The sequence below is a fragment of the Peromyscus maniculatus genome, chromosome 20 (genome assembly GCF_049852395.1).
Source record: "Peromyscus maniculatus bairdii isolate BWxNUB_F1_BW_parent chromosome 20, HU_Pman_BW_mat_3.1, whole genome shotgun sequence".
Taxonomy (NCBI): Eukaryota; Metazoa; Chordata; class Mammalia; order Rodentia; family Cricetidae; genus Peromyscus; species Peromyscus maniculatus.
This window is the reverse complement of record NC_134871.1, coordinates 6,177,916-6,204,107: the sequence shown is the minus strand read 5'-3', so window position 1 is coordinate 6,204,107 and position 26,192 is coordinate 6,177,916. Positions and strand designations below refer to the sequence as shown.

Genomic DNA, 26,192 nt, shown 5'->3' with positions numbered 1-26,192 from the left:
TCTGCCCCCACGCACTGCAGGAGGACGCGGAGTCCCGGGTGTTGCTGGCGCCGGGCAAGCCCTAGCGCCCTGCGGTCCCACGATCCGCCACTCCACGTGGTGAGGATCAACAGTTTGTTGAGCTCATCAGTGACACCTTGAACTTTTCATAAAGAAAATGGGTATTGCACCGGGAGGGTTTGGCCGCGGCCGCGCGCCCGCCGGGTTGTGCTCAATATTCAATGATCTCGCTTGCGCCTCCCCCCACCTCTTCCCGCAAAAATTCCATCGAGTCCGTTACTGGACTCGGACTTTTAAGTTCATTTACTGCACCCCCCCTCCCGTTTGGCCACTCATCAGAGCCTTTAGGACCAGCCTCCCCCCACCCTCAGCTCCCTCCTAAAAATGACATTTTGCCGGCGTCTGCCCAGGGGCCTGAATTTCACTTTGTAACTTTCTGCGGAACCCGAGCCGGGGTGGCAGCTCCGGTGGTGGTATCGTATGCAAATACGCATGCTGACGTTACAGATCATGTGGGTTTTGGCGTAGATTCCCCACTGATCGAGGCATTTTTCCCCCTTTTTTTTTCTTTTTTCTTTTTTTTTTCTTTTCTTTTTCTTTTTTTCCCCCCCTTTTAAAAATTTCGGCCAACCGTTCTCCGTACGGGGGCCTTTTCTGTCTGTCTGTCTGTCTGCCAGGCTGGCTTTCCCCACCACCACCACCTCTTTCCCACGGAGCCCGAGTCGGGCGCCGGGTGGGGAGTGGGGAGTGGGTGGGGGGAGCCAGCAGAGTTCCATTTTGGAACGCCCGTGCCTCGTCTCCGCGTTCCCAGCCCGGGTCCCCGCGTTCCCAACCCCGGCGCAGGTAAGAAACTTCGCCCCGGCGCGGAGCACCCGCAGCGGGCACCGCCAGCCCGGAGCCCGACACGCCGGGCGCCCGCTACTCCAACCCAACTTTCCCACCGCCGCCGCGGCTCCCGAAAATGTGTTGTTAATGGGACTTGGCCGGCTTAGGGATGGGGGTGCGCGGGAGGGGGGTGTGCAGGCTTTTTTTTTTTTTTTGCGGGTGGGAGGAAATCCGCGGAGACGGGGCGAGGGGTGGGGGGAGAACGGAGATTTTTTTTTTTATGAAATAGTTTTGATTATAAGTTTGGATAAATGGAAGCCAGACCGAGGAGGAGGAGGAAAACATGTCTACGTTTCCCTATGTCGACATAAGCCACAAAAAAATATGGCGTCCGCTTTCGACAGGGCGTTACGTAGACCCGACTCTGTTTTTTATTTATTTATTTTGTGGCCGGCTCCCTGCCTTCTTGGCCAAACTGCGGCGCATTGTGCGAACGGGGCCGGTCCCGCGGGGACTCCACCGGGACGTGGACCCGTCTCGGCGCTTTTTGGCAGCCTGGGGGGCTGCGTGGAGCTGCTCCCCTCCCTCCCCCGCTCTCCCCTCTTCTCTCCTCTCCCGGTGACGATTCGCCGTAATGTGGTGGCAGGAAGCATGACGCCGTGTTGAGGCTGCCTCTCCTCGCGTCGCTCCCGGTGGCTGCAGGCGGCCGGCGCGCGGCGCGGCGCGGCGCGGGCGGCGGACGAGCGACCTGCGGGCAGGGCCTGAGCGCGGCGCTGTGCCCACGCCCGGCTCAGGTGCGCGGGGAGGGGGATGCGTGGGGCGCGCGGTCACCGGGGGCCCTGCTGTTCCCCGGCCCGCCCGGACCAGCCCGAGCCCGCGTCTCCCGCCTGAGTGGCCGTGGCGTTTTTCCAGTCCGTCCCACAAGAGGTTAATCATTGCTGGCGTTGGAGCGTCTTTGTGGCTTCCCCAGGACTTAGGATCCAGGGCTTTGCAAACTTGCCCTTTCCCGAGCAGCTTTGCAGGAGGCTTCGAGGACCGAGAAGCTCGGAAAGTTGGAAAGCAGGAGCATCACAGACAGGAACGTCCCTTTGGCCTCCTGGCTGTGCCGAGCTCGGGAGGCGGTGGAGGAAGATGAGGAGGGCTTATCAAACAGGGTGGGTGGGGGAGACCTGTCTCGGTAGCCAAGTCGTGATTTGCCCAGGCTTCCACCTGACTGATTGGCTTCAAAGCCAGTGGGTTCCAGTGTTCCGCGATGGCCTTTTGTTGGGGGCGGGGAGGAGGAGGAGGGAGCACCCCTCCCTGTTCAGAGTCACTGCTCAGCTGGAGCCCCAGGCATCACTGTCCTTTAGAGCCCCCCCCCCCCCCCCCCAGTTCTCCATTTGCTGCTCTCTGAAGATCTCTTTCTGGAAGGGAGCAGCTCCTTAGATCTGAGGCCAGCCCTGTATTGAAGCAGGACTTGGGAGACAAGAATGCTTCCATGTGACCCCTAAGCGGCTTGGACTTCCCACCACAAGCCTCTTAAAACACCCTCTCTAGTGCTGGCTTTCTCTAGAGTAGAGCAGAAATTAACGCCACGGAAGTGAAGAGGGTGAGAGTCTGAGCGCTCCGAGACTTAAGTCAAAAGGTGATTTTCTGTTTATAAGGGCCTCGAGTCTAAGCAGTTCAGGCCCAGGGCAGTAATGTCAAAAAGCATTTGGATGACGGCCAAGTAGAATAAATATCGTGTTAAATGGCCTGTTTGATAGTAAAAATAGACTAATGGAGCCGTCAAGTGGTTCCGTGGGACCAACATAAAGGTTTAAGTTTAAAGTGAAAGTTACATAAAGCTGTTTGTTTACACGTGTTCTTTTAAGGCCAGGGGAAATCTAAGAATAAGATTAAAATGTGTCCCTGACAGTAATCAGGCCTGCGGTGTGTGGAAATATTGTTACTGTGTAAATATTCAACTCCATCACTGTTCTGTGAATTTGTACCTCGCTTTCTGGAAGGGTTTTGATGTAAGCTAAGGATCCACCTGCAGATAATGGCACTTAAGGGGAAAATTCAGAAGGCCAAAGTTTTAGGGTAAACCAGTGACTTATCATTTACAGAGGTGGGGGAGGGAATCACATACACTGACAGCATTGGATTCCCAAGTTGAAAACAGACGATCTTGACTTTGCCCGATGGTGACGGCATCCCAGTCCATCAGGCCTTGGTGGTTACTGGGACACTGTGCCTTTAACAACAATGAAAAAAAATGTTGATGTTTTCTTGTAAGTGTTGCAAGTACTTGCTGTGACAGTATCTAGGCCTGCTGAATGGTCATGCTTTATCATGTAATCCTTGCCATTAACCCCCACGCCAACAGTTACTATTGTCTTCAGATACTGGTTGAGGAAAGGAGAGCTCACAGAGGTGGAGAATGCTTAGCCAGCCTACAGGGTGCAATGCAGAGTCTGTATTGGAGACCTGGCTGATTTCACAGCATTCATCTCTGATGCACGAGGTTATCATGAGGACAAATCAAAGGGTCAAGGGCAGGCAAGACTGAGCAAGAACTACTTACTGCCCCGGGTCTCCCTCCACTCGGGGACTCATCTGGATTTCATTTGTTTCTTCATTTATTTGGCGACTGAGTGTTGATGTATTTATTCGTTCAACAACTATCGAGTTCCCGGCTACTAGTAAGAGCCCACAGTCGTTAAACATTTGTATATGCCAGGCACTCTCCTAAGTGCTTAGGATGAGACTATTTTGTCTTCGTGACAGCCAGGAGATACAGAGGCTCCCATTCTCTATAGATGAAGAAGTGCAGGCCTAGAGAGGTCAGCTCGCTTGTTGACCAACTCCTAGACCAAACAGTTCGTGAGGCGAGAGTGTCAGCACCCACTCTGTGGGTATTCATTCCCACTCCTCCAGTACAGTGCACCAGACATTGTGCCCATGCTGGGGGCCAGAGCCCCTGGGCTCAGCACAAAGCTTTGCTCCACGCTAATGGAGATGCTGGTGGGATAAAGACCCCCTGCCCTCCAGGAGTTTGAACAGACAGTAGGAATGCTCATTAGGCCCAATCAAGCAGAATTAAGTAAGTGCTATAATTGAGGAAAGCAACTATTGTGGACGCACAAGGAGGGTGTGATTGTGCGGCTCTGAGGGGCTGGTGGGGAATCTCCTGGAAGGGGGTGGCTTCTAAAGTGACCCGTGAATGAGGAGAAACAAAGCCTGGGTGAGGATGCGTAGGATAGCATTGATGCAGCTGCTGGCAACAGAAACTCTGAAGGCCATGGGATTTATCCAGCTGGGGCATTTTTGTGGGGATGGGATGGTGCCTCAGCTGTATCGTTGGGACCCCGAACCGTGTCTTTTCATTTTGCCATCCTTAGCATGTGGGTCTTAGGCCTGAGGTTTAAGGAGACTCTTTCATCTCCAGGCCCCAATCAGAGCTTGGCTATGTGGTGACCCAAACGTGCCAGAGAGAGACGATCAAGTATTTTTCGTCAGGCACATTACTGCCATGAACATGATGGAGTTCTGCTTGTAAGGGGGTAGATGGCAATAGCTGTTGAATGAGCAGGTAGAGCGATTTCTCAGGAAGTGGAAGAAAGGGATTTGGGTGGTCCTGGAAGCTGTCTGCAGCCTAGGAAGCAGAGAAAGGGGTACTGGGAAAGTCATACAGGAAATGATGTCAGATTTCACTCACTGGGCAGGTGGTTGACCTTTACTCTGTAGGCGCCATGGCTGCCTTCTGAGTAGGGACCGTCGTGTTCTTAAGGAAAGTTAGACAAAGGCTATCAGTGTGCCTGGTACAGACAACCTTGCTTGGTCTCACTTCACATCGCATGAGATCAAGGACATTTTCAGACAGGGGCCAGTGTTGTCTCAGGGAAAAAAAAAAGATGACAGAATACACTGAAGAGGTAAGGGGGAAGGAGAGATAGTCTTTAGATCCTGACAATAAAAATCTAATAATAATAAAAGCCCCTGGACTGAAGAGAAAGACAGAAGAGTTCATGGAACTCCCTGGCCAAACAGTCCAGCTCAATCAGTGAGTCTGGCTTCCGTGAGAGATTGTGTCTCAAAAAATAAATTGAAGAGCGACTGAGGTAGATGCCCAACATTGCCCTCCGGCCTACACACACACACACACACACACACACACACACACACACACTGCACAAACCAGTCACCTGAAGTTCTTTTGAGGTGGTTCCGCTGTCCCGGGAGGTGAGCAGCCCTCTTTCCCAGTGGTTCAGGTCACGGAGCAGAAGCAGCTGGACCTCTTTCCCAGCTACTTCTTCCTGGCCTCTGGGATTCCTGGGTCCTAGCCATAGCTCTGCCTCTCACCGGCAGAATCGCCTTGGCCTTGGCCCTCCCCCCTGCATTGCTTTAAATCAAGAAGGTAACAGGAGTGGGCCTCAGAGCTCTCTCAGCTCCCACGTGCAGGACTCCCCCAGCAAGAGCCAAGCTCTCTGATTCCTCTTGTCCAAACTCTATTAGCCTTATGCCTTTGGGGAGTTACTTGAGTCTCTGAACCTTGGTGTCTGCTTTAAAGCAGAACCATTCATAGCTGCCATATGAATTATTATGGAGCTTTAAAGGTTTATAAAAGAAAATATATTATATATAATGTATATAATAATAATAATATGTAATGCCCATAATATATAATGTATATTATATAATGTGTATAATAGCACTACCCCTGACACATACTGTACTCATCCATCATCACCATCATCCTGGTCACTGCAACTACCTCTAGGAAATGACTTCCTTGTGTCCTCGTAATTAACACACTCAGTGTTAATTATCCACCAGGGACCCTGCCTGTCCCCATCTCATTGTGCTCTCCTCTTACCTGAACATTGGCACTTATTCTGTGGCCAATCTGAGTGGCCATAGCCGTGAAAATCCTGATGCGTCTGGTGCCAGTCATGGGCACATCCTCCGTGGAATCAAGGTCCACACCCACACAGAGCAATGCTGAGGGCCACACTGCTGTTCACATGTCCTGTAGGTCGACACTTAGATGGATGTTGTGTGTGACATTGGTAAGGCAATTTTCTTCTGAACTGGGAGAGAGAGCGAGAGAGCGAGAGAGAGCGAGAGAGCGAGAGAGAGAGAGAGAGAGAGAGAGAGAGAGAGAGAGAGAGAGAGAGAGAGAATAAGAAATGTGGTCCCACCTCCCCTCCCCAGCCCTTCTGTAAAGCCCCCACCCTACGTTGAACAGGTTGTGATATTAAGAAAATCCTCCTACAAGCTGTTTCCTGTTCTGTGCTGGTAGTCATGCATTTAAGAGAGGTTGATTGGCAATGGTGTGTGTGAGAGAGACCCCCAAGGAGCAAAGCTATCCTAACAACATTACATCCATATTTACCCAAATTTCCCCAAGAAATAGAGGACAGGGCCAGAGCCAGCCACCCTATGCCCCAGTGAGGACAGTTTACCTACTGAAAGCCTCAACTTATACCCCTTTTAGTCCTGCCACACACCCTACTTCCTAATACGAGAATGTTCCTGGAGATTAAATCTAGTCACAACAGTGTTTCACACAGCAATAGCATTTAACACAGAATGCAATCGGCAGTGAATGAAATCTGTGTAATATTGATCTACAGGAAGTTCGATAGTAAGGAGTGTGGCCCCAGTGATAACTTTGAAGAAAGAGGTTTGTGGTCTGCCTTTGGGGTGCTCAGGCTTGGTGTGGGATGGAAGTGTTACAGGCCTGCATTGCATTTATCTCATAGAGGGAACCAGGAAAAACCCCAGGGAACTGTTTGACATTCAAACAGTATGGGGAACTGATTTTTGTATCCTGGGGGCACTGGTGTGGTCAAGTAGAGTCGGCTCTTTCTTTGGTGAGCAGTCCTTCCTGTTGGGGTCTTGGGACCCACTCGTGAATGACAGAAGCTGTTGACAGCATGGCCTGGCCTGGCTGGGGTGTTGTGAGCAGAAGGTCCTGGGTATGGCTTCTCTTTGGTCCGCTTGAATGCCTGCAGCTGCAGCTGCAGCTGCTGGGCTCTAAAACATCTGCAGAACATGGAAGGGGCCTAAGAAGCCTAAGTTAAAGAGCAGACAGCAGGCAGGCATGCATGCATGCATGCATGCATCAGCTGCACACAGGTGACCGTTTCAAACTGGTATTACAGAAAGATAGGAGAAAAACACTCCTCAGTGGGCCAGCTCCACTCCCACAGCTTTGTCAGCTCTGGCTGGTGAAACTGAACAAATGCAGAGCTGCTGCCCCGCTCACTCAGGCACACCACAAGCCCACAAATCAGTTCATCTGAAGAATAGCAGTGGCTACTGTGTGCCAGACTGAATGCTTCCCCTTTATTCTGCCCCTTCATCCAAGCAGGAGGGGTGAATGGAGAGCTATGTCTGGTCCACTGCAGAGACAGGAAAGTACAGCTCAAAGAGCTGAAGCCCTGGTTCAGGAACACACAGGGAAGGTAAGAGAGGCGGGTCACTTCCTCAGATCCGCTTGTGTCCAGGGTTTTCGAGCATGTGGACAGACACGCTCCTGGCCAGCCTGTAAGGAAGTGTGGAGAGAAGGTTTGGTTTAGACACACTTCGGGCCTGTCTATCTGGTTGCTTTCCAGGGGTATAGGGAATGGGCCAGCATGTGTACCGTGTGTGTGTGTGTGTGTGTGTGTGTGTGTGTGTGTGTGTGTGTGTGTGTGTACATGCAATGGGTACATAGAAGAGTATGGTCAGAACTGGGATTCTAATCTTCACCCATAATCTTTAGAGTCCCGCCCCCCTCGTGGCATCCCTCTGTGTCAGATGCTCCCCGGGGATACTGTACTCTCTCCTTGACCTGGACACAGAGAATCCCAATGAGCCAAAAGCTGCAGAGTTGGGACCTGAAGAGGAACTGCACCCCCCCCCCCCAGGATACAGCACAGCCTTGCTAGCCAATGAGGAGCAGGGGTGGAGGGGACGGGCGGGGGACAGGCGGGGGGTGGAGAATGGCTGTGTTGCTGTTTTTATACAATAAAAGAGGATCATTGTAATTGGGAACCTTTGAATCATAACACGTCTGCCCATGGCTCTCTCCAGCTGCAGAGCCGTTTAGTTAAATAGCACACAGAAAACTCCTTTCAGCCGATATTACATCCCCGCTGGTCTTAAAATACGAGTCGAGGCTGAACGGCTCTAGCGACAAAGCTGTCTCAGGCCCCCCCAAGCCCCTGGGCCTACCCAGGGTCCCCGAGGGAATCTCGGTGGCCTGTGGAGGATGACACGTTGAAATTATTTTCATTTGCGCTTCACCTCTGCCTTCCTAGAAACAGATCCTTCAGGGTATCTGCACACTGCCAGGCCAGTGCCTGGTGCAGTGATGGTCAAGTGATGGCAAAGGCTGGCCTGTCGGGGGGTGGCGGGGGGAGAGCGTGCATTAGTACCGTTTGTAGGGCTGGGGTGTGCCTTGGCTTTTGTCAGGTTTTTTGTTGGGTTTTTTTTTTTTTAACTTTGATCTCTTCTTCTTCTTCTTCTTCTTCTTCTTCTTCTTCTTCTTCTTCTTCTTCTTCTCTCTCTCTCTCTCTCTCTCTCTCTCTCTCTCTCTCTCTCTCTCTCTGTCTTTGCGTTAGTGGGAATATAGGAACTGAAAGCTGGAAAGGAGGCTACCCTCCAGCCAAGACATTTCAGGGAAGGAGTGAGTTCGGGTAAGAACGGACTTGCCTCTAATCTCTCCAGCTGAGACCTCTGCCTCTCCTGATGCTCGGGAACTGCCGTCTACTATCTCCTGGGGAACTTTGTGTTACAAAATTGATTCTGAGCAGGCTGGGTGCTGCGGCCAGAAACAAGCAGACTAGGAAAGCAGGAAGGTTTCAGGGTATTTTTGAAGAGCCAGGTTGCTGTAAAGGGAAATGGGCACTATCGCTTCAAGGGTGACTGGTGGACATCCCAACCGCTGATATTGCATCTAACAGTGTGCAGTTGGACAGGGTCTCACCTTGGCACTTTTAGAACTTTTCAGAACACTGGGTCTCCAAGTACATACCCTATGATCAATTGAAAGGATACTCGAGGAAATGAGTTTATTACTAGGACCCAGGAATGTTCTAGATACTTTAAAAGCCAAACCTTAGGCAGTGGCACACACCTGCGGTCCCGGTACTGGGAGGCAGACACAGGAGAATGACTGCAAGTTCAAGGCCAGCCTTGGATGAAGAGTGAGTTCCAGCCCCCCCCCCCCCCCCCCCCCGTACAATGTAGTGATATAGTAAGGCCCTGTCTCCAGAAAGGAGGCAGAAAGAAAGGAAAGAAACTGGGGAGGGTCCAGCTCAGAGTAACTGAGGTCCAGGAAGCTATGCAATGGGCACCGGATCCCACAATCCTTGGGTAGTTGCTTTGTTCTCTGGTGCAGTCATTTCAGGCCTTTCTGCTTCCTTGTTCAGCAGACTCATCTGGGTGCCTTTCCTCCCCACTTCCATTCCTCTTTCCTGGCACTGGCTGAGCACCTGCCAGAGTGACAGATCAATGTCCCTGCTCTCCGGAAGTCCACCCTCAGTGGTGCTGAACCACGGCCTCTGCTACAGTCCACACAGCTCAGCTTGCTGGCATCAAGAGTGCAGGTCTGCACGCCTTTCTTCTGACACTCCTAAGAAATATTAGCATTCTGTCTTCTGCATTTGACAAGCAAGCAAGCACAAGCTAGGAAGACGTCTGTCCAAGGGTTTCAGAAGCCTGGCAGGCAGTCTAACACCATCTACCCCTGGAACTTGTAAGGTCCTGGGCACTCTCTGCATCTCCCACGCTCTGTGCCCCTTGTGGCCTTACTACATGGTTAACACAAAGGGTGGACCCAGAACTCAAACACAACCCTTTAGGATCCAGGACCCAAAGAGTTTTGGCTACTTCGGGCAGGATGCATTCAGTGGTTCTTGCTCAGAAGCCAGCACGGAAAGGGTCACATCACCCAGGGGTACAGAATCACAAGAGACTTCTAGGTTAGTCTCTCAAAGTCTCCTAAAAATGAAGGAACCTTTAGGAAGCTAAGTAACAGGTACTCACTGGCATAAAAAACATAAAGTTTGATGAATACAAGCGCCTGTGTCTGGCATTGCTAAGTATGGCCTCTCTTCCTTCTTTTCCTCCCCTCCTTCCTCTTTCCTTCTCCAACCATTCCTTGCTTTCTTTTTCTGAAATAGAGCGGCAATATGTAACCCAGGTTGGCCTTGAATACACAGTCTTCCTGCTGGAATAGAGAATGTGAAGTTAACCTTTAAATTAGCTTTGTTGAGGTATGTAAGGTGCTAAATTCGCCTACTTGAAGCATACAATAGCGCTCTTCAGTATATTTACCTACTTTATGTAGCCATCACCACTAAGCAGCTTTAGGACATTTCCATCACCCCCAAAAGTGAATCCCATGCACCCATAAGCAGCTGCCCTCCATCTTACCTCCCCAGCTTCACCCCAATCCTGATCAACCATTCTAGACTCTTGGATCTATGTCTTTTCCATCGTATACTCTGTAACCTTTTATGTCTGGCTTCTTTTCACGTGGCTTAGAGCACTTGAGGGTCACCCGCCAAGTAGTGTGTATCCGTGTTTCATCCCTTTGTATCCCGGAACAGTCCCTCCCCGTGTGGCTATGCCACATTTTGTTACCCATTTCACCAGCTGATTGGCATTTGTGTTATTTTATCTCTGGGGGATTTGAGAAGGTTTCTGTGAACATTTGCACACACGTGTTTTCACTTCTATTTGTTTGGTTTTGAGACAGAGTAGCCCAGGCTGGCATTGAACTCACAGTGTAGCTGACACTGGTCTGAAACCCTTGATTGTCCTGCCTCTGCCTGCCTAGGGCTGGGTTTATAGACGTGCACCCCTAAGTCTCTTGGCTGTCAATGTTTCCATTTCTTTCTGGGCACTAAAGTACAGGAATACTTAGAGGAGAAAATGCTACCTATTTGCCGAGCCTTGAATCTGTCCTTTGGTCCATTTCACAGATGAGGCAACAAAGGAACAGGGAAAGGAGGGTCACACTGCCCGGATGTAGAGGAGCAGGACTCAGCTTTCAGTCTGTCCAGTGACTACCCAGGACCAGGAATGTAGCAGAGTAAATAAGGTGTCCTGGGTGTTAAAATTGAAGGACTCACTCAGTCTTGACTCCAAGAAGCATATAGTTAGCATTAGAAAGGCACTGCCACCTTAAATTTGCCCCCTAAGTTCCTAGCTTGCCATTCACCTTATCTTGGTCCCGAAGTACTCAGTGCTGGGGAAGGTGGGGAAGCAAAATGATGACCATGCATTCCTTGTTCCTACTGGACTGCACTTGCAGAGGTCTTACGGCTGCTCGGAAGTGGTGGTGAGAATCAGGAGGATTTTACCTTTGCCGCACGTAGCCTAGTGCCTGGCACCGAGGCACAGCCCTAGAGGTACTAAGCTGGCACCGTTGTGGTGGTGGCTGACATACCTCTGACCTTATGTACCATGAAGCTGCCTATTAGTCACTCACTGTAGCTTAAGGGACATCCTGATACCTTTCATTTGTGACCTGAAGCCCCATGCCCACGGCGTGAAAGGATGAGCCACCTCCCAGTGATCAGGCAGTTTTCTGTATGGACGAATCCTCTTCTAACCTGTTAGGCCGACCCCAGGAGATGTAAGTCCTGGCTACAGTACCAGCTCTGGCTCTGCTTTAACTCATACCTTTCCCTGCTGGTCTGCATACATTCTGTGTCTAGCTCTGTCATCTCCAAAGCCAGAGTGATGCTTTTGTGCTTCCCAAATGGAGAAAACACTGATAGATAGTGTCTTTGGGGTCAAGGTAAGCCAGATATGGGATGCTATGGATTCTTCTTGTGGAATAGGTCCTGTTGGTGACCTTATTTGTTTCCTTCTCCACCTCCTGGTCTTTCACAGTTGAAGTATGGAGGGGATACATAGTCTATAGGAAAGGACTTGGAGAATCTACTTTGAGGTGTCTAGATAAAGGAGAGATGTATCCGCTATGCAAATAATTTGGACTGATGGGGGCCTTGTTGCTCAGTTTAGTCCAATGCTGCATAGGTCCTGTGTGTGGCTTAGACTCACTCTTAATAACAGAAGCTCAGGGATCCTGCTCAGCCCTCCTGCTACTCCCCCTAGCCTTGACTAACACCTAGACACTGGTGAGCAGGGGCTATCCATGTGGAGGGTCACCTCTGCCTTGCACTGTCCACCAGTGGTGGAGCCCTGGAGAGACCTCAAGCTTGAAGAACTCCAGGTCTTTCTCCTTTGTCTCTCTCCCCTCCCCCAAGCCCCGCCACCAGAGCAGCTAGCCTTGACCGAGTGGTTGCTCAATAGATAGTTATTAAACTGATAAGTGGAATTGAATCCATGAGAGTTCTGCATGCATGCTGCGTGCGTTGGAATGGGAGAGTGACATAATGCTGGTTCTAACTGCATGAAGGTGGAAAGAAACTTCCAGAGTGCTTTTTTTTTTTTTAATCTGTGTTTTGTTTTCAAATAAGAAGAAAAGAGGAGGGGGTGGAGAGAGGGCTCAGTGGTTAAGAGCACTGGCTGCTCTTCCAGAGGACTTGGGTTCAATTCCCAGCAAATACATGGCAGCTGGAAACTGTAACTCCAGTTCCAGGGAATCTGGCACCCTCACAGAGACATACATGCAGGCAAAACACCAATGCACATAAAATAAGAGTAAATGAATCTTTTAAAAAGTAATAGAAGAATAGAAGAAGAAAAGAGAAAGTCATACTGGAGGGACCACCAATTTGTCGTCTGTCACCAATCACTCCACTTAGGTGTGACTTGAAACTCCTAAATCCATTGTCTTTCACTGGTTCTCTTAAACCTTCCCTGGTCACTGGTTATCCAAAAGTCAACACCCAAATGCTCCCAGGGGCTTAGCAAGTAGTAGAAAAGGCTGAAGAGGTAAAGTATAGACAGGTGGGATGTGATACAGAGTGGGACGTGATGAAGAGAGGTACCCGGGTGGAGGGGAGGGGGGGCTCCTGCCTTGGCCCTTAGCATAAACCCAGTTCTTCTGCTGAATTCTCCAATCCTCCTGCAAATGAAAGTAACCTCTGACCCATGGGGTCAAGTCCAAATTCCTGACCCTGGTACACTGGCTGTCTTGGAGCTGGTTTCTTCCTAGCAGGCCTATTTTCCTCTTGTATGTATGCCCCATTCTGGCTGCACCAGATTAACCCCTGAACCCTAAGTACACGGTCGCCTCCCCCTTTTATTGCTTTGCACGTGGGGCTCCCGCCCCGATCCCCTAAACTTGCAATGTCACCTTTTCCTTCTGTGGTGATTCTTGCTTCTCCCTCTGAGAGACCAATGTGCCCTGAAAAGAGAATTGTTGTCACTTTATGGATTTTGATCTGTTTATGTATCTGTCTCCCGGGGGGTTGGGGGGGGGCGGAGAAAAGAAAAAAACAAAACAGAATGAGTCACTTTCCACCAGCAGGGAGAACTTCCTGTTTGTCTGCGTGCTCCCAACACCACCAGTGCAGGGCTGGCCCACTCTGTGGGTTAAGAATGAATGTCTGTGGAGTGCATGAATGCCTGTCTGAGTGAGCAAAAGGCTGTCTTTCCTGAGAGAGAGAGACCTCCCGAGGAGGACTGAGCTGGCCCGGTACAGGTGCACAAGGAGCTGCTGCTCGCTGCTGCCCCTGGTGGCAGGTCTTTGCCAGAGGCTTGAAGGACTTCCTGGACAGTTTCCTACCAGGAGGCGGTCAAGGCAGCTTCCACCGGAGGAGAGCTTTGTCCTAAATTCAGAGGCTTTTGGCAACCTCTGCCTGTCTGCCTGCCTTCCTGCCTGCATGCCTGGTCCCAGCATGCTGCCTCATCTGGACATCTAGCCTAGGCACTTCCTGGGTCAGCTTCCTGCTTTTGGCTGGTTTTACCCTCTCTTTCCACAGAAGCACCAGGCCTACCCTCCTGAATGGCAAAATGGAGTGCATTACCACTGTCCCTGCAGGGCCTTTCTGCTCCTTCCAATATTAAATAAAACTCGAAGAGCCTGAACTCGAAGCCTAACTCTAAATTAGGCATGGGATAAAGTGTAGGTGAGGGTACAGAAAGGTATACTCCCAGCAGTCAGGAGGCTGAGGCAGGAAGATCATGAGTTCATCTGAGGCTACCCTGTCCCCAAACAATCCAAAACAAAATCAATTCTAAAGGTATCCAATAAGGAGATAAACGTGCTGGATGCCAGCCACTGAACCTTATTTAATGTCACTTAAAACTACCTAACTTGGTTGAAAATTTACACCCATTCTGCAAAGGAGAAAGCTGAGGCTACAGGACATGACGTTGATGAATTACACTGGCAATAGCAGATCTGAGTGACATCAGAGACAAAGTTCTTTCCTGTTGCTCTATAGAGACTGCTAAGATTCAGTGTCACACCCTTAGCAATAGAACTCGAGGACCGGCCCTGTGTCAGAATGGAGTCAACAGCAGAAACATCGTTTTGTCTCCAGAGAAAGGACTTTGGGACATTAACACAGCTCCTTGTCCTCCAGATACTCCTGTGGTTTTGTCACCTGTCAAAAGAGCTAGAGGGCCAATAATCTTACTGGACCAACCTGTACAGCAAGAAAAATTGTTAAGATTGTGTGTGTGTGTGTGTGTGTGTGTGTGTGTAATAGTGACTAATAGACCATTTTTCAAGGAAGGTGCATGAAACCCTGTGACAGTCATTTTTAATTGTCAGCTTGGCACAATGCAGAAAAGAGTCTCAAGGAAGGATTATGTAGGTCATATTAGCCTGTCTTCCTGCCTGTGAGGGTTAACTGGGTGGGAAAACCCACCCTGTGTATGGGCAGTACTATGTCATGGGCTGAGCCCTGAACTGTATAAGAGTGGAAGAAACCGAGCTGATCAGGAAGCATGCACACATTCATTTCTGTCTGCTCTTGACTGAACATGGTGTGACCAGCTGTCTCCTGTCCCCCACACACCTTGATTTCCCTGCTCTGGTGAACTGTGACCTGGAACTGTAAGCTGAAACAAACCCCCTTTATCCCTAAGTTGATTCCAGTCAGGGTGCTTATCACACCAACAGAAATAAAACTCGAGCAGACCCCCTAGACTAGCTGATGAAGGAAACATGTGATACAGTGACAGATGAACCCCACTGTCCCAGGGGCTTAGGAAACCAGGGTCTCCCTCTCAGGAAGTCAGTCCCCCCAAGGAACCACAGCTCTCCAGATAGCTTTATTTCAAGCTGCGACTTGGGGATTCAGGCTGCCAAGATTTTATGGTTGTGACATTTGAAGCCACTGGCTTTCTGGCTGCTGGAGCAGAAAAGAAGAAAAGGGACACACACCCGCTCTCAGCCTTGCCACATCTGCTCACACAGGGAGCCTGGGCAATGTTTGGTGGGCCTGACTCTCCGTTGCATGGTACAGGGTCTCTGCCCACCAGAGCCCAGCCAGGGCTTGTCGGTGCTGTTCCAGCAGGGCATCATCGACATCTGCTTTGCTTTCTTCTCTCGGTGGTGAAATACCAGAAGGTCCCTTCCTCCTCTGCCAGGTCCTGCTCCTCTAGAATTAAGACATGACCCTTGAACTGGGAGTCAGGACTGCTGCAAAGACCATTAGCAGCAAGGCCCAGGCCTACGTAGAAGCTCCCAGCCACTTAGTCTGAGGCCATCTTTAGCTCTAAGGACAGCACCCAGTTTCCCTTGCAGTATTCAGTAGAGTAGCCATCCTAGCAAAGTGAAAAGCCGCCCAGCATTTTTTTTATTGTAACGTATTACCTATTTGCCTTTTGCATATACTCTGGAGCATTACCGTTACAGTCTAGTTTTGCACTGAGCAGTCAGCGTGGCACAAAGGTTAACATTTCACGGGCTCCTAATTTATTGCCAAACACCAAGGAAGCTGAGCGTCACAAGAGTAATGCTAATGGCCCCAGTTCACCCCAGCCCTCAGTGGGCAGCGCCCCCCCCCCACAGCACTGCTGCTGCTGTAACTTGTACACCCCACCCTTGTGAGGTCATTACATCGCTCTCCTCCTGAAAGAGGCCTGGGGAAGCTCCATGGAACAACTGAGCAAGCTGAGACTGAGAACAGTATTATAAAAAAAAAAAGTATAACTGGGAAGGGATACAGCCGGACCTCACTGCGGGGAGGCCTGGCTGATGCTAAACCCAGCGCTCTTTGCGAGTCCGGGAGGTGGTACAGAAAAGGCCAGGGCTTAACCCACAGTACTCACAAGCTGTTTGCGCAGTCCACTCCACCCAGCCTTTCTGGGGTCTGTCAGAAGTGGTTGAGATCCTGGGTCCTCGACTTAGTTCTGCTTATTCCTATAGGAAACAAGCACCCACTTGCTACGAGGCCGGTGCCACACTAAACGTTAGGCCCACGGCCACGGCAAGTGAGATACTTCTCTCCGGCCATGTTTGTCTATTTCTCCGTGGAATTTCTTCAAAGGACCACTTAGGAACCTGGAGCCCAGCACCCTGGTCAGGAATGGTTGTATGTTCAAACTTGGCTCTGAAACCTTGCCTGGCAGATGGGCTCCACGTGGGCAGCAAGCCTTCTTCGGCCAGGCAATCCCAGGATTAACCAGCGGGCATTTGTTTTGACCACTTTTACCCTCGTTCCTGTGGTGAACAGTCAGCTGACCTCCTTCAAGTATCAGCTGACCTCCTTCAAATTCATCTGGTCCAAGCACCTGGGGGTTTGTCTGTTTATTTATTGATTTATTTGGTTGGTTGGTTGGTTGGTTGGTTGGTTGGTTAGTTGGTTGGTTTTTGGTTTTTCAAGACAGGGTTTCTCTGTATAGCCCTGGCTGTCCTGGAACTCACTCCATAGACCCGTCAAGTCTCGAACTCAGAACTCAGAGACCCGCTTGCCTCTGCTCCCTAGTGCTGGGATTAAAGGCGTGCACTACCACCACGCAGCCATTCTGGAGGGGAAATCTGGACTCTCCCTGACCTCTGAATTCCCTGGGGTCCCACGGCTGGTGGGAAGTGTTTGGAGCTGGCTTCAGAGCAGTATTCTGTGGCGATAGCACTGTCAGCAATGTTTCTTTCTGTAGGGCACTAAAGGAAGTCCAGTCAATCATCCTTTGCCCTTCATGACACTTTAGACCAGCGGTCCTCAACCTGCCTAATGCTATGACCCTCTAATACAGTTCCTCATGGTGTGGTGACCCCAACCATAACACTATTTTTGTTGCTACTTCAGAACTGTCATTTTGCCTCTGTTATGAATCATAATGTCAATATCTGTGCTTTCCGGTGGTCTTAGGAGACCTCTGTGAAAGGGTTGTTGAACCCCAATGGGGTCAAGACCCACAGGTTGGGAACTGCTGCTTTAGACATTTTTTTTTAATTTGCTCCTCATCACTACCTATAGTGTCCAGGATGGAGAGTGACCCAGGACTGTCTCCCCATGTGGTAGCAAGACTCAAGGGACCAAGTAAAGGAGCACAGCTGTAACATCTGTCTCAGAAGAGCAAACTGTGCACAGCCTCAAATGTTTTCCAGGGGAACCTGGGGTAGAACTTTGTGATTTGTTTTCTTGTTTGGATTTTAGCATCAGAATTTCTGGCCATGTTCTCTGCTAAAGACAGTCATTTAAAAATATGGATTGGAATGGGACTAGGGAAGAAAAAGATCTAAAAGAAATGTGTTATTAAGTATTATTTGGAGCTGAGTGGTGATGGCATACACCTTTAATCCCAGCACTCAGGAGGCAGAGGCAGGTGGATCTCTGTGAGTTCGAGGTCAGCCTGGTCCAGGGTGAGTTCCAGGACATCCAGGGTTACACAGAGAAACTCTGTCTCAAGTGTGTGTGTGTGGGGGGGGGATAATTTGGGGACAGCTTGGGCTACATAATGAATTCTAGGCTGACGTAGACTGCATAATAAATGTGGGGCGGGGGCGTGTGCTTGTTAGTCTGAATGTGTGCAGGTGCACATGCTATGAGAGACTTGAGGTCAATATCAGGAGTCTTTCCTTGATCGCCCCCATTCTTTTTTGAGACAAGAAATTCCCAATGTATCCTGGAGCTCATTGATTTGGCTGAGCTGGCTAGCTAATGCTCTGCCCCACCCCCTGATGGGGTTATAGACACGCTCCATCACCCTTGGCTTTTTACATGGGTTCTGGAGATCCAAACGAAGGTCCTTGTGCCTGCACATCAGACCCTCTGCCCACTGAGCCACCTCCCCAGCCTGAAGTCCATCTTTTTCAATTATATGGTTTAAGTTTTGTAATTCACTCCCCAGCTAGTGGGACTGGTTTAATTACCCAGCAGAACAGAGGCCTTGGGCAGCATCAGCCCCCTGGGTAGCCAGGCAAGGAACCTCAGGTCCAGGCCTCTCTGGCTGGCAAGCTTACACAGTTTGACTCCACCCTCAGATGCGGGAAGTGGCCTCTTTCCTGAGATTCTATGAGAGTCCTGTCCACCTACCCCCCCCCCCCCCCCGCGCCCTCCAAATACCTTCTCTCTGAAGCAACTTTTGAGAACAGAGAATGCCTTTGCTTCCTCTCTTAGCCTAAGTGGTACAGATAGAAACAGTCTGTCCTGCCATTTGTGGCCTTGAGGACCAAAGACATTGATCTCCCCTGTATACTTCCTATCTCAGCCACTGTCCCATCCTCTTCCTCTTCCTCTGTCCTGAGTCTATATAACAGCCATAGCCAGCATCCTGGTGGCCCCTAGCTTTTCTGCTTGGTTAGTCATCCCTAAGGCAGCTGGTGACCTGCCTGTAACCCTTGGCCTCTTCAAAGACGCGCAGGAGTATTTAAGTCCCAGACAGCACACTGAAGCCCCCAGGCTGCAGCGGCCACCCTTTTGGCAGGGTGGGTGTTCAATGCATATTTGTGGAATTTCTCGGTGCTGGTGGACCCATGCTGACCCTCATCTGAGATATAGGCGGTTGGAGACTTGGCACAGTGGTGATTTGTCCTGGCAGCAGATGAGACATCTTTATACCACACGCTGTTGGTAACCCCCAAAGGCAATGCTGGAGTTAATCATGAGACTAGCTAGTGGTCACTTACAAGCCAAGTCTTTTCCCAAGAGAAGACAGAGAGGGAGGAGGGAGTGGAGGAAAGGGGAGAGAAGAGGAGGCAGGCAAGAGCAGAGACTATCTTGCTCACTTCAGATGCGTGTTGGGGGCTTTCCTGAAAGTTGTGGAAACAAACCCCGAGTCCACATCTGGAGCCACTCTGCACATGTAAAACAGGTGCACACATCGCTAAGACACCGCTTAGGAATCTCCGCACAACTTTGACTCCAGCAAATGCATGGAATGGTCTGTCTCAGGAGTTCCCATCTGCAGACACTCCACTCTGTCAGTCACAGCTTTGGTGAATGAAGATGCTGTACATTTGTGTGGCGTTTGGCGGCTTGTTCAATAGCAACCCCTGAAACATCCCTAATCCTAGGTTTTCAGCCTGTGGTTCTTTATGGCTAATTATCTACTTCATTCTGGATATCTGTAATAAAAGTCTCAGGATATATTGGGCAAATTATCATTTTTAATAGAATAATTACTTAAGTAAACATGCTCCTGCACCTCCCCCAGGATGATTCCTTCTGTGAGATGTAATGAGTTTTATAGGTTGGGCTTGACAGCTTTCCTGATGAGCAGGATTTTGATACGGGGCTTATTATATTTGGGGGAGTCTGGGGACACGATGGGTGTTTTCATTCCAAAAAGTAAATTTAGAACCTGAGGATACACAAATATTTGCTAAGTCCCCTTCCCCCCAAATGCATCTTCAAAGTAGGATGTAGCCAACCCCCCCATCCCTTCTCTGTTTGGATGTGCTGTCGTGGAACTTTCTACTACTCTGGAGCATACGGCCTGAGAGAAATTCCCGCACAGGCAGGAGCTAGGAGACCGGAAGTGACCTGACTCAGCCATTCTCCTGCTGCTGACTTTGAGCTAGTCATTCACCCTTCTGTGGCCTCAGTTTCCCCACCTACCCTCCAGGCTCTGAGTCATGTTCCTCTCAGCAAGTTACTGGTTGGGCTGGCTCTGCCCTTTCCATGTTGGCAGGCATCTGACAGGTGGGATTAGCCTCTCAGAAGCCCATTGGCTCCTGGGTTCTTGGGAGCAGCCAGTTGACTTAAGCCTTCCTGGCATTCTTATAGGAGGACTTGACTCTCCACCTAAGTTGCCCCGTGGAGCTGAAGCTGTCCTGACGTCTCCTTGGAAAGCCCACATAGTGCTGAGCAAGCCAGCTGCCTCGCATAGCTTCTGCTGGTCCAAGCCAGTGCGTTCCAAAGTAATGTCTGCAACTGATTTACAGAGAAGCTGCTAGAAAGGGAAAAAAGAAAGGGTGGCAGGGGGTGGGGCAGGAAAGGGCTGGCAGGTTCAGTCCCAGGGCCTGGATGGAAAAGCGAATGGGTCATGGTAAGGGGAGGGTGCATGCGCACTGGCGAGCTGGCCACACTGCCCTCCCTTCCTCCCTCCCTCCCTCCCTCCTCCTCCTCCTCCTCTTCTGGAATGCAATGTGTATTTACTGCCCTGTGGATCCCAGTTCCTCTCAGGAAGTCATTTTTTCCAGGGCTAGAGGAGACTCGCCGGCCATCTCTCCTGAGAACTCCTCCGATTCCCCCCGGTTAGAACTCTTGGGGATCAAGGGGTGGTGGCTAAAGAGGCCTTTGGAAAAGCCGGGGAGATGAGCCCGTAGGTAGTCTTGAGGATGTATAGAAGTGGTCCCCCTGGACTGACCTTGCCATTGCCCTCCTTCTGCTGTGAGACTGGGAAGGAAGGAAAGATAGAAGGAAAGCAGATCAACAATCTTCTCCCTTCCCTGCCCAGAACAAACAGCCCCACAGGCCTGCCTCCCGCAGAAGTCCAGCCCCTCTCCTAGGCTAGCAGCTGGGGCGGGGACGTGGTGGGGGATTGGCAGTGTATTCAGCTGCTTTTTTCTTTCTTCTTCTTCTTTTTTGCTGAAGGTTCCCACTTAAGATGTAGGGATCTTCCTCCTTCACAGGCTTTGGCTGGAGCTTTGTGTGACATTCAGGTTTCACCTCCCCCATAAATAGGGTGCTCTCTCACGTGTCCCTATCCCATGTCCCTCTAGCCCATATCCCATAGCCAAGCCCAGGACTGCTTGGTTTGGGCGGGTCTTTGTTCTGGAGCTGTCCTAGGCATAGGATGGTGTTTAAGAGCAATGTCCTAGCCCCCGAATTCTGGGTGCTAGAGGCACCTTTTCCCTAGTTAGGACAACCAAAAAAGTCTCTAGATGTGTCAATAGTCCCCTGAAAGTGTGAAAATGTCCCACTGAGACCCTTAGGCCAAATCACTCCCTGCTCTGTTTTCTTCCCAGCCCCTCTCACTCTCAGGAATGGTCCTCATTCTTCCCTTGACCTTAGTCCTTCTCTGCCTGGCAGCACATCACACACACCTGAGAAGTTTCTAGATATGCCATACATACCTGGCCCCGCCTTAATCATTAAACCTGACACTCTGGGGTGTGGGAACTCTTTGAAAAGTGTCCCAAGTCAGTCTGGAGACCACGCGGTAAGCTCTCTGATCTCCCCAGGGTGATAAGCCCTTCCAGAGAAGGACACCATGGTGGGTTTGGGTCACCACTGTGTTGTCAGCACTTAGAATAATGCTTGGGGCCTTGAAGGGACTCCAGGCTAAAACTGAGTGAATGAAGGAATGTTCCAAAAGCTCCGTCATCACTCCTGGGTGGGTTTTCTTTAGGGATTCCTTCATTTTTGTTACTCATCCCATAGTCACTGAGTGTTTGCCGCTGTGCCGGGAGTGATAGCAGATGCTGAAGTACAAAGAGGTAGAAAGTACGACCTCTTTAGAAGCCTCTGGTGCCTAGGTGCCCGATGCAGATGGCAGTTAGAATGCAGAACAAGCTGGCCCCCAGCAGGCACTAGACACCCCACACCCCTGTGTGGGGTGTTTCATGCACATTTCCACACTTGGAAATCTTCGCAGCTCTTCACAGTAGACGTGGCTGCCATTTCCCAAGGGAGGAAACAAGGCTCCATGGAGTTACTTAATGCCCTCAGAGTCACCTGAGTATCTATAGCCAGTCGGGGTGCAAACCAGATTCATTCTTTGCAGCACTCAATGCTGCATGTAGAGGTGAGACTGGACCAGGGCTTTTGGGTCCCAAGTATAGGTGGATGCTCGAAGGCTAAATCCTGCCCCAACCATGGATTCACTGGACAAAGTTACCCCCAAGAGTAACTTCTGTGCTCTGATACCAAGACTGTCTAAATTTGGGAGCAGACCCCAGGGCAAAGATTGATCTGAAACAGTTCTCTGAGAAAGGAAGGAAACACTGGTATGGAGCATGGAGTGAGTCGGATAAGAGAGGTCTCCCAGATGTAGGGCGCTGTAAGCAAGTAGGTCACTTTGCCGGACTGCTGGAGCTAAGTCCTATGGCAGTGCTGGGCACCACAGGAGAGTATAGGGACGGGTGGGATACCTAATCATGGTGCTTCCTTTGGCCTTTATGCCTCAGTCTTCTCATCTTGGAAATGAACACAATCAAGCTTCAATATAAGTATGCAGTAGAGAAAACTCATAAACACTACCTACGCCGTGAAGTATAGAGGCAGCAGAGTTAGATACCCAACAAGAAAGAAATGCTGTACTTAGAATATGAAGAGAGTTTATGAGCTGCTTAGTAGACAGGGTAGAAAAGAAGAGGTAGGCTACAAGGCTGGAAGTTCTACCTGAAGGGGCCAGAGAAGAGTGGTCCCGGGACTCAGGAGAGTGGCTGTCCCATTTGAACGTGGGTATAGGTCAACACTGACCCATGTCTACTGAGGTCAGGTACTGTGCTAGATACATTGAGACATGCAAGCTACTTTCAGGGTGGGGGTTACCCTTGCCCCATTTGGCAGGTTGGAAGCCTGAGGCTTGGAAGGACGGTCATTCTCCTTTGGTCTCACAGTGGGAGCAGAGAGCAGGGATCTGTACCCAGATGCCTTGGACCTTTGACCCTCTCATCTCACTTCTTTCCAGTGGCAGAGTTCATCCAGGAGGTGGAGGGTGAGGCTGCTTCGGCAACGGTACAGAGGGGAAAGCGGGCAGGCAATGGGTCTGACCCAGAGCAGCCGGGACAGAGCTGCCGTCGCTGTTAGGCCAAGGCTGGGACAATGCCTGGCTCTTCGCAGGCAGCCTCAGATATTTTCCAGTGAGTGAGCCACTGACCCATTAACTACAAATCAGGGCATCACTCAGGCCCCAGATAGCGTCGTGACCGTTACTGAATGATACAATTGAAAGTATTATCCCTCTAAGCTTCTGCTAATGGAGAAAATGGTTTGTCCCTGAGAGTTTTGATAATGTTATATGTTTGTTGACTCAGGGAATTCCTTTTTTACATTCATTCAGAATTCTATACTGCATGCAAAGAAAAGCAAAAAAAAAAATAGCACTACAATCAGAGTTGTAGGTAGAAATAGCAAAATAGTGTTTTGCATTCAAATTGATGTGTGAGGCATCTGGTGGTGACTTTGTACTTTAAGTGGGGGGCGCAGCTTAAGGCTCCTGCTTAAGACCAGTCAGACAGGGATGCATGGAAACTACATGGGATGCCCACAGTCAGGAGCAAGACACAGCAATGACAGTGGTGCCTAGAGCTTAATGTTAATGGGAGGGTCCACGTCCTTCTCACATGAGCCACACTGTCCCTTGGGACAGGTCACTTACCTTTTTTCAGTTTATTTACTCGTCATATAATGGAGCTTATAATTCCACCTTTAACTACTTGTAAGGCACTAATGATCTCTTCTGCCAGACTCCTCTGCTGTGTGAGGGCCACACAGCTATGTCCGAAGACATAGGAAATGTCTTCAGGAAATGTCAGGGTGAGAGACAACAGGACCTAGAGTAATAGCAGTACTCTAGAGTTGGGTTTCTTAAGCTTTTCTACCAAGAGTTCTTTGTCTACTGCCCAATGCACATGTATTTAAAGTAGATACACAAATTGAAGCTGCTGAATAAATCATGAAGAAATGTCTCTTACTACAATTATTTAATATATACATTTATGTTTCATATATTATATAAAAACAAACTGCATATTAATGAGACAGGAGTGCCAGTTTATTCTTACATAAACACGGGCACGTAAACCTTGTCTGTGAGTTTGATTTTGCAGTACATACAATATCTTCAAAATTTTCAGATATCATAAATACATCAGACTAAGCGACAGGCAGATGTTTAGGCCATTTCAGAAATTGTTGGGAATCCTGTCTTAATCTCAACCCAAAATTCAGTTAATAATTTTTTTATGAAACCCAAGTCATCCACTCACATAGCAAATTTTTAGATCAAATATCCTAACATGACACAACTCAAGGGTGTAGTGATTGGATACTTACATACTAAGCAACGCTGGCAGGGAAATAATAAAATCTGCTTTCTGTAAATAAAACATTTTATTTCTGTGAGAGCAGAAAATTCACATGGACGATAAAAGACACTGAAATTCACAACGTACAGGAATCATAGTATACAACAATCACAAATAAAGCTGGGTGTTTTGAGCAGTGTTCGGTATGCCACACCTATGACGCAAAGCATGTACATTGTGTGTTTAGAACCAAAGTAGCAGTGACATTATGAGAAGACACGTGGGTGAGTGCAGCCACAAACACCTCATATTTACTACACATCTGATTTGAATTCACATTTAGTCATCACCCATGTTCAGAAACTTTTTACTGTTGCTGATTTTTTTTTCTTAAGTTATGTGACACCCCCCCCCATGGGGTGGTGACCTCTAGGTTAAGAAGCTGGGTTCTAAGAGGGTGCTGCCTCCATTCAGGAGCCATCCCATAATATCTGCTAACTCATGTAATTCCTAATTCATGACTCAGGACGACAGCTGAGGATTCAGTCACAGAGAAGGGAATGGTGTGCCAGTTTCCAAGCCAACGAGTGAATGCCCTCCAAAAAGGTCTGCACCTGGCTTCCCTGGATTGACCCTTCTAACACACACTTGCAAGGCATACCCATCTTCTCAAGCAGTCGCAGTGACCACAGAGCAAAGGGAAGCCATGTCTTATCAAGGCTGGATCTGGAAGGGACTAGGCTATTTAGTGTCTTCCTAACTGAGATAGTAATAGATGTTGTTAGTTCCATCTTCTCAAATGAGAGACAGGATGCTTGGAGGCCCTGAAGTCATGCCACATTGGCACCGAAACAGACCAATTTTGCCATGCTTGGAGGGGGATGAACCTGCAATCTCTACAGAAAGTTCTCGCAGGGAAAAGGAAGCTCCCCCTGCATGTCTCCTCGGGGTGTTATTTATTCACATCCACCCTGAGGGCTTTCAGACAACAGATGACCCAGAGGCCCTGTACTTTCTGGCAGGCAAAGATGTGACCCAAAGTTTGTGGAGAGAGGCAGATGTGAGTCTGATTCCTGCCCCCAGTCCCTCGCCAGCCGGGTGACCTTGACTACTCTGTGCAGCCACTTTATCATCTTTAAGCAAAGGGTATGATTGCATGGTTGTTATCTACTCTAGCTGGAGAGTGAAGATACTCTGTTCTTAAAGAGGTCGTACACTGAAAATTAGTAGCAAAGGGGGTTAGGAAAGGTGACCTTCGGGAGAATGAGATGGAGAGGGGTAGGTTATAAACTGGTGGGTTTCTTTGCTAACAGGTATTTTTAGTCATTTTGCGAGATTATGTGGGTCTAATACTATGCACAGTGCTTAGCAAGTGGTAAGTGATTAGTAAACAGAGGCCACACCTTTCCACGGAGCAGGGCGACTTACCTTCAGTTTTCTGAATGGTTCGGAAAGGAACCTAGAGTTCTATATTTCAACTGCTTGCAACCCTAAAGTTCCAGCATTGCAGTGCGGCATGGGGAGGGGAACATGTGGGCCTGAACCAAGTCCCTCTTGTCAGTCCGAGCCTCTGATTCCTTCCCACCTGCTCCAGGGCCATCCCCTCACCACCCCCAGTTCCCCTCCCAAAGAGGGTCGGTGGGCACACCCCACAGTTCTGACCTAGTTGGACATCTTTGCCACTGCCAGCTCTGGAGCCTGTCTCCTGGCCCTCCAGCCTGTCTCTAGGGCTGTGTTGGGGAGCTGAACAAGCCAAGAAGGGGTTGTGGGAATCCAGTACTGACTTGTCAAAATCAGGCAGAGCTGGATTTACTTCATTTTTAAAACTCTTTTCCGAGCTGGTGAATGAGAAGGATAGCAACAAGTCATGTATCCCTGCTTTTCATCAAGGTGCTCGAGGAGGCTTGTCATCTGCCCCTTGGGCAAAATGGTCACACCTAAATCACAGCTAGATAGAGTCCCAGTGAAATCAGCTGGACTGAGGCACCTGTTTAGGAACCTGGGGGTATCTGGACTTCCTCCCGTTCTGTCCATGTTTTCATTTGGAGCTTCTGTGTCCCTAAGTGTTATCTCCTGAAGTTGTCCAGCTTGTCAGTCTCAGAACTTTCACCGCCACCTA

General features: G+C 49.6%; 1 protein-coding gene across 2 annotated transcripts in view; it reads left to right on the top strand.

The window, feature by feature from the left end:
• Window positions 1–371: 371 nt before the first annotated feature.
• Zhx2 (zinc fingers and homeoboxes 2) overlaps window positions 372–26,192 on the top strand; it is a 159,698-nt gene continuing 133,877 nt past the window's right edge. The window contains exon 1 of one of the 2 annotated variants that reach the window (XM_006990680.4): window positions 372–843. The gene's annotated coding sequence lies outside the window, so the exon portion shown is untranslated. Of the gene's footprint in view, window positions 844–1,120; window positions 1,620–26,192 lie in introns of those variants that run through there. The other variant, XM_076555755.1, reaches the window with a different exon arrangement.